The sequence below is a fragment of the Macrobrachium nipponense genome, chromosome 43 (genome assembly GCF_015104395.2).
Source record: "Macrobrachium nipponense isolate FS-2020 chromosome 43, ASM1510439v2, whole genome shotgun sequence".
Lineage (NCBI taxonomy): Eukaryota > Metazoa > Arthropoda > Malacostraca > Decapoda > Palaemonidae > Macrobrachium > Macrobrachium nipponense.
This window is the reverse complement of record NC_061104.1, coordinates 51,600,908-51,609,728: the sequence shown is the minus strand read 5'-3', so window position 1 is coordinate 51,609,728 and position 8,821 is coordinate 51,600,908.

The following is an 8,821-nucleotide window of genomic DNA, read 5'->3' as shown; positions in this document are numbered from 1 at the left end:
TTAGCTCTGTCTTTACAATGAATAGGGTTTGTCTTCTGAAAAACAGTATAATAATAATAAATTCTGAGTGGATCTTTCATGTTTGTCCATCCCAGTTGGGAGCATGGTAGGTAAGGGGGGAGACATGATAGGCAGCGCCGGGTTCCAGCACTCAATCAAACTCGTATATATAATAATAATAATGCATAACTTCAAGTTCTTTAACAATTAAGAATTTTGGTCAATATAGATAATATAGCTTCATGATCTGAAGAGGTAATTGAGATTTTTAATCTCCCAAGTTATTTATACATAATTTTGACAACTTAGAACTCATCTTTAAAAGTATCCTGAACGTGTAAAAACAGTTTTCCAATATAATTTGCATAATATAAGTAACTCACAATCTTGACGAGTGAAAATTATTTACTATTATAACATGGCAAACTTTTAAAGGTTCTGCGGTTCACTCCCAGTCCGCCACCATCAAGTGCGCCCAACTGTGAATAAGCTAGGCTAGCAACTTCATTCCTGTGAGATAAGTCATGTAGTGGAATAAATAGATAGTCCTTATAGGAGGGCAGTGCCTTCAGCGCACCTCATGCGGTGCACTGTACACATTACTTAAGGTTCTTTGCAGCATCCCTTCCCTATGCCCCTAGCTGCAGCCCCTTTCATTCCTCTTACTGTACCTCTGTTCTTATTCTCTTTCTTCCATCTAACTTTCCTCAACCCTCTCCTAACAGTTGTTTCATAGTGCAGCTGCGAGGTATTCCTCCTGTTACCCCTTTCAGATCTTTCTGCTCTCAAATTTCCCTTTCAGCGCTGAATTGACCTCATAGGTCCCCACGGTTGGCCTTTGGCATCAGTTCTATATCCTGTTCTATTCCAAATAGACAGCTATAGTAGATTCACATCAACCGTGCATCTGATGTCTAGGCCAGTCCGTTACGACGTTCCTGATTGGCTGTTGATAAGCCAATCACAGGGTTGGAAACTCAGTCTCTCGAGAGAGTTCACATGAGCAGGATGTGTGTTCCACCTCTCCTGAGAGATACTTTTGAAAGTCTTATCCCTCAGGAGAGGTGGAACATACATCCTGCCTATGTGAATTCTCGAGAGAGATTGAGTTTCCAGCCCTGTGAGTGGTTTATCAACAGCCAATCAGGAGCGTCGTAACGGACTGGCCTAGACATCAGATGCACGGTTGATATGAATCTACTATAGCTGTCTATTTGGAATAGAAAAGGATATAGAATTGAGGCCAAAGGCCAACCACTGGGACCTATGAGGTCAATTCAGCACCGAAAGAGAAATTAGAAAGCTGAAAGGTGTAACAGGTGATATACCTCGCAGCTGCACTATGAAACAACTGTTAGGAGAGGGTCGAGGAAAGTTAGATGGAAGAAAGAGGATAAGAACGGAGGTACAGTAAGAGGAATGAAAGGGGCTGCTGATGGGGGCACGGTTGATGTGAGAATCTACTATAGCTAGAGAGATGGGAGATAGGCAGCATCGCCCTTCTTCAAACGTCGGAAAATCTATTTTGAAAAACAAAGCTTACTCAGTCTCACAGGCCGTGTTTTCTCCTCGCATCTTCTTCGCATGCATGAGAAATTGAATATATGTTAATATGTTGGTCTCGGCTTCACACAAGGAAGCGCCCACCAGCCTTCAGTTGCGGCGTTTCTCGCGCAACGGGAGATCAAGCCATTTATCTCTCGTGCGATGCGTCCTGGAGAATTTTATCTTCTCTCGGGTTTTCTGGAGAGAGAGAGAAAAGAAGAAGAAGAAGGAACTGTAAGGCTCCTCTAGTTTCATAACTCGACTCTCATAAATCATTTGGGAAAGCTTCGTGGGTTCAGAAATTCTTTAGAAAGGCGGTTCCGTTAAAATCTCTCTTTCTCTCTCTCATCATTAGCGTACATTAAGTTTACTTACAAGGGATTGTACATTGTCGGCTGGAAACTGGTATGGCTCTAAAGATGACTAATTCTGAAAGAGAGAGAGAGAGAGAGAGAGAGAAATATTGTGATCACCTCGGTCGGGAGTTGTGTACTATAGTAGATTCATATCAACCGTGCATGTAATGTCTAGGCCCGTCCCTTACGACGCTCCTGATTGGCTGTTGAGAACCCAGTCACAGGGCTGGAAACTCTCAGTCTCTCTCTCGAGACGTATCCCTCAGGAGAGGTGGAACATACTTCCTGCCTATGTGAACTCGAGAGACTTGAGAGTTTTCAGCCCTATGAAAGTATCCCTCAGGAGAAGTGGATCATACATCCTGCCTATGTGAACTCTCGAGAGAGACTGAGAGTTTCCAGCCTTGTGATTGGCTTATCAATAGCCAATCAGGAGCGTCGTAAAAGACCTAGACATCAGATGCACGTGTCATGTGAATCTACTATAGTCCAGCATTTTTCAGGAGAGTCTTCATTCTTTGCCCTACCTGGGGAGAATGCGAAAATACGATGAGTCAATGCGAAAAGAATTCGTAGATTGGGAGAGGAAACGTGAACAAGAAGAGAGAATTGAAGATTCGTGTGGTATTACTAACAAATGCATGATAAAGAAAGAATGACAATACAGACGAAAAATCTCATCATCATCCATAGGAGCTTAGCCCCTACCCAGGGGCGGACAAACAGCTTTGCAGGAGAAAAGTGGATTTTTCATGTCTTACCTACCTTGCCCCACCTGGGATGGACAAACAGCTTTGCAGGCAGAGGGTGGCTTTTCATGTCTTCTCTACCTTCCCTGCCCCACCCGGGGCGTACAAACAGGTTTACCGTAGGGTACCTTTTCATGTCTTCCCTACCCTCCCGATCCACTACCTTCCCTTCCACCACTTGGGGCGGACAGAGAGGTTTGCAGAAGGTGGGTGGAGTTTTTCATGTCTTCCTACCCTCCCAATCCCTACCTTCCCTTCCAACACTTGGGGCGGACAGAGAGGTTTGCTGGAGGAGGGTGGAGTTTTCATGTCTTCCCTACCCTCCCAATCCCCTACCTACCCCGCCCCACCCGGGCGGACAAACAAGATCCACTCGAATGTTATTATAGGTTTTTATTCAGCAGATGAACCCTATTCATATGGAATAAGCCCACCACAGGGTCCACTGACTTGAAAAATCAAGCTTTCAAAGATTATTATGGTGTTCATTAGGAAGAAGTAGGAGGGGGTAAAGGGAAAATCAGAAAGGAGAAATCTCACTTATTGAAAAAGAAACATATAAATCTATTGATTAATAAGTGGATGAAAATATACTAAAATGCGAGTAAGAGTAGAGAGGTAATTATTGGAAGTTCTGGAAATCATTTGTGGATTCACTTGTTTAATTGCAAGATCTAGACCTGTGCAACACAACTAAACTACATTAGGACTAACTTGAGCATTGAAAAAGAGGGACTTTCATTGGTCCTGGTACTTCGAATATAAGAATTCTTGTGTCATCTTGGAGTTGCACTATACTTATATATATAATATATATATATATATATATAATATATTATATATATATATTATATATACACGAGTTCTTATCTCATCACCGTGATTCATATATACATGCATTAAGCTACAAGTGTCCTTTAATATCTTATTCGCTCTATCTCGAATTAATGTTTTTATTTTCATATATGTTGACCGAAGGGAATTTAATTTTTTAGTTGATAAGGACAAATTTCCCTGCGTGTATATATATATATTATATATATATATATATATATATGTGTGTGTGTGTGTGTGTGTGTGTGTGTGTATATATACGATAATCATATATATAGATTATATATATATATATATATATATATATATATATATATATATATATATATATTGTATGTGTCTATATAACACCAGATAACCAAACCAACAAAAACTTTCTTTCAGTTTTCTTCTGAAGATTGAAAAAGAAAAAGAAACCCACAAAATCACTTTTGTAACTTGTTTACTTCTAAGTAAAACTAAATGTAAATACTTAGAAGTAAACAAGTTACAAAGTGATTTTGTGGGTTTCTTTTTCGATATACTATAATCTCATAATTGATTATATTATTCGCAATTTGAAATTACTGTATATAAATGTTACTTGAAGGGACAGCTGTTGCAACGCCGCATTATACGGCGCTTTCATTGTGGTACACAGCTAAACTGCGAGCTTAGTTAATTATTATCCCGCGAACATTGCATTCCGGATGTTGCATTTGTGTGTGTGTGAGGGACCCGTGCAGGCAACCATTTGCAATCCTGATCATTTGAATATCCGATGTTTGCACCGCGGTTCTGTATCAGTTATCCAATAGTTTCTCTCGGATACAATGTCATTATATCGTCATTTTTAGGGGGAATTTTCATTGCGGGGGCGGTTAGCAGATACAATGTATCTAAATACTTTGTATCGTTTGTTGAAAGCAAAGAAGATTTAGTGTGAAATAGATTTTTTGTTATATTAACAGGATACGTAAAATTATTTTTGTCTATAATTGTTAAAGTTATATTAGGCAACATTTTAGGAAAATCTCAGATTGATCTCCTCCGCGATTGATTGATTGATTGATTTATGGCTACTGAAACTGGCGTCACAGCATGCAGGTTATTGATACCTATTGCGAAAAATCCGTCGTCTTGAACGGATTGGAGAAAATTCTCTCTTGTTCCCAGATTTCATCATTGAAATATTACCCCTCTCTCTCTCTCTCTCTCTCTCCTCTCTCTCTCTCTCTCTCTCTCTCTCTCTCTCTCTCTCTCTCCAAATTATGCTGATAATTTTTTTAACATTTATATTTATTTATTTTTAGTAATCCATGATTGTAAATTCTATATTAGAAGCAATCTCTCTCTCTCTCTCTCTCTCTCTCTCTCTCTTCTCTCTCTCTCTCTCTCTTCTCTTTTCAAATAATACTGATGATTTTTTTTATTTTATACAGTTTTTTGTAATACGTGGCTGTAAATTCCATATCAGAAGCTCTCTCTCTCTCCTCTCTCTTCAAATAATACTGATGATTTTTTAAAATTTTTTATGTATACTTTTTGTAATCCATGAGTGTAAATTCCATATAAGAAGCTCTCTCTCTCTCTCTCTCTCTCTCTCTCTCTCTCTCTCTTCAGAGAACGATTGGACCCTTAAAACAGTATTGGAATCCTAGATTACGGATTGTGATTTACCGCATGTTTCATAATTTGTCTCGCGAGACGGAAGCCTTCGCTCTTCAAGTTTATCAAAACAGCAAGGCATCATATTGCATCGGATGTTGTACCAGAACTATCAAGATTGTGTGTTTGGTTTTTACTTTTAGTTTTCTGTAAAAAGAAAACTATTGAGATGCATATTTGTCTGTCCGTCCGGACTGTTTCTGTCCGCCCTCAGATCTTAAAAACTACAGACGCTAGAGGGCTGCAAATTGTTATGTTGATCATCCACCCTCCAATCATCAAACATATCAAATTGCAGCCCTCTAGCTTCCGTAGTTTGTATTAGATTTAAGGTTAAAATTAGCCATGGATCGTGCGTCTGACAACGTCTTACAACATGCCACCACCGGGCCGTGGCTGAAAGCTTTATGGACTGCAGCTCATATGGCAGTTTACGCTGTACAGAAAACTTGTACTTGTTTATTGAAGTGATTTTTATCTTCTAAGTAACATTTTAGAAACAAATTATCGACTTTAGACAGTCATCTCGTTTCCGTTTCATTGCTTTTATAACATTTAACTTATGAAAATATATTTACTCTATGAGAATATATTTACTTACTGTGAAATGACGAAGTGTATATGTTGCTAAGGACTACGCATATAAGTTGTTCTTCGTGGAGAATGTTTTTTTTATAAAACACCTCTGTTACCGGCACCGCCCCCCCCCCCCACCCCCCCCCCCACCCCCCCCCCCCCCTCCCCGCACTCCATTGATTATTTGAGAATATTTCGCGAAATATGATTATATTGAATTCAGCATACAAATGAACGATTTTAAGCAATGCTGCTGATAATTTTAATTTTAAAATATTTTGTGATTTTTTACTATATACATTTTCTCTCTCTCTCTCTCTCATCTCTCTCTCTTCTCTCTTCTCTCTCTCTCTTCTCTCTCTCGTTGCTAATCCCACCCAATTTCTTTACAAGCGTGTGAGAGCCATAAATAAAACCTGCCTCTGGCCGTAGCAATTGTTCATTCTCCTCAACAAAGGATTTCGCTCTTCTTAACGTATCCGGAACGAGGATTCGATTTATGTCAGTTCCCCATTGTGTCTGTGTGTTTGTGTGTGTGTGTGTGTGTGTGTGTGTGTGTATTGATGCCTGAGAGAGGGTCTACCTTATATGGAGGTGACTTTGTCACTTGCTATTTACTTGAAGACTGTTTAAGTGGAAGTTAGAATTAATTGGAGAACGATCCCCAAGATTGACTTACTGGAGGTTGATTCCAAAGTTTGAATTACTGGAGATCCATTTCAAAGGTTGAATTATTGGAGGTCAATTTTAAAGCTTGAATTACTGGAGGTCGATTTCCAAGCTTGAATTACTGGAGGTCGATTTCAAAGCTTGAATTACTGGAGGTCGATTTCAAAGCTTGAATTACTGTAGGTTGATTCCAAAGTTTGAATTGCTGGAGATCGATTTCAAAGCTTGAATTACTGGAGGTCGATTTCAAAGCTTGAATTACTGGAGGTCGATTTAAGAGTTGAATTACTGGAGTTCGATTCCAAAGATTGAATTATTGGAGATCGATTTCAAAGCTTGAATTACTGGAGATCGATTTCAAAGCTTGAATTACTGGAGGTCGATTTCAGAGCTTGAATTACCTTCGGTCGATTTCAAAGCTTGAATTATTGGCGATCGATTTCCAATTTTGAATTACTGGAGGTCGATTATAAAGTGTGAATAACTAGAGGTCGATTTCAAATATTGAATTACTGGAGGTCGATTTCCAAGCTTGAATTACTGGAAGTAGATTTCAAAGATTGAATTCGACTGAAGTGTTTGACTTGTTCTTCAATCCAAGTTCAACTGAATGAATTGCTATTTGGGCTGAATTCCCGACATGTGAATGACACAATTTCTTGATTAGATGGCTTGCTTTTTGGCTCCGATAACATATGCTAGGAGCTTGACCCTCATGTATTTTATTACTGAACCCCCAAACAACTGTTGTAAAGTTTGTACCTGTACAATTTGAATTTTTTTTTTTCTGTAAAAGAAAACAATTCAGATGGCTGGATGTCTCTCCCTCCGCACTGTTTCTCTCCGCCCTCAGATCTGAAAAACTACTGAGGCTAGAGGGCTGCAAATTGGGATGTTGATCAGCCACCCTCCAATCATCAAACATACCAAGTTGCAGTCCTCTAGCCTAAGCAAATATTATTTTATTTAAGTTTAACTTAGCCATAATTGTGCTTCTGGCAACGATATAGGACTTGCCACCACTGGGCCGTAGTTAAAATTTCATGGGCCGTGGCTCATACAGCATTTTACCGAGACCACCGAAAGACAGATCTGTTTTCAGTGGCCTTGATTATACGATACACAGAAAACTCGAGTATTTTTTACTTAGTTTTATATTGTTTTAGCTTCCCCCTCTAACCCTGCTCGCCGTTGTGTGGTTTTTCCCACCATCCGCTCTGTATTTGGGGTTGGAGGCAAATGCAAATTACGACAGTTTGCTTAGTGAATGTTTGGGGTCTGCTTTTTCTGCAACTGCAACTTACATAATCACTTGCTGACTGACTTACTGATTTAGCCGATAGGTGTGAGAAGAAATCGTAATATATATATATATATATATATATATATATATATATATATATATACCACATATACATACACATAGATATATATTCATTCTTAGGATATAAATTTCTTTTTCTAAATTTTTGCTAAATAATTAAGTCAGTCGTGATGTGACTAATTATATATTTATGTATACATATATTTTTTTATTTATATATGTGTAATATATTATAATCTGATATATATAGATATATATATATATATATCTTGTATATATACAGACATAATGTTAAATGTTATTTTCCTATCCTCTCTCCTCTCTCTCTCTCTTCTCTCTCTCTCCCTCTCTCTCTCTCTCATTGCGAATGTGTTCAATTACCGTGGCTACTCGCCCAGAAACGAAATATAAAATGCTGGTTTTATTCTGAAGTGAACGAAGTACAGAATAGAGTATGTGACCTTTTTCCTCTTTTCAAATAAACTGTATCTTTAAAGCTTCCTCGACGTCTGGTGTCAAAATAACGACTGTTGTTTAAGATATAGGAATTATTTTTACCATTTCGCTACGTCGCCTGTTGGAAGGTTCAAGTAAAGTAGTAATGTAAAGTAATATTTAAAAAGATCGTGGTCAATGGAGAACCTGAAACCTTGATTGGTGAATGGGTTTTAGGGAACTAAGATATTATTATTATTATTATTATTTATTATTATTATTATTATTATTATTATTATTATTATTATTATTCATACAAAAATCTCATAATACCACGAGTCACTGAAAATGGTGAAGAAATCCACAGTCGTGTAAATGTGAAAATGTATTAGAAATATATATATATATATATATATATATATATATATATATATATATATATATATTGTATATATAGCGTATATCTATATATTATATATATCATATATATATATATATATATATATATATATATATATATAATATATACCATTATTATTTTTCTTATTATTTTATTTCAATTTTTATTTGTATTTTATTGTTTGTTTTTTTTTTTTCCCAACCACTTCTACCCTTCATGAGTTCTTGTCTGCCTGAATAGCCTTGTGGCCCAGTTGTCAAGCAGGCTCCATCATTTTGCTATCTTC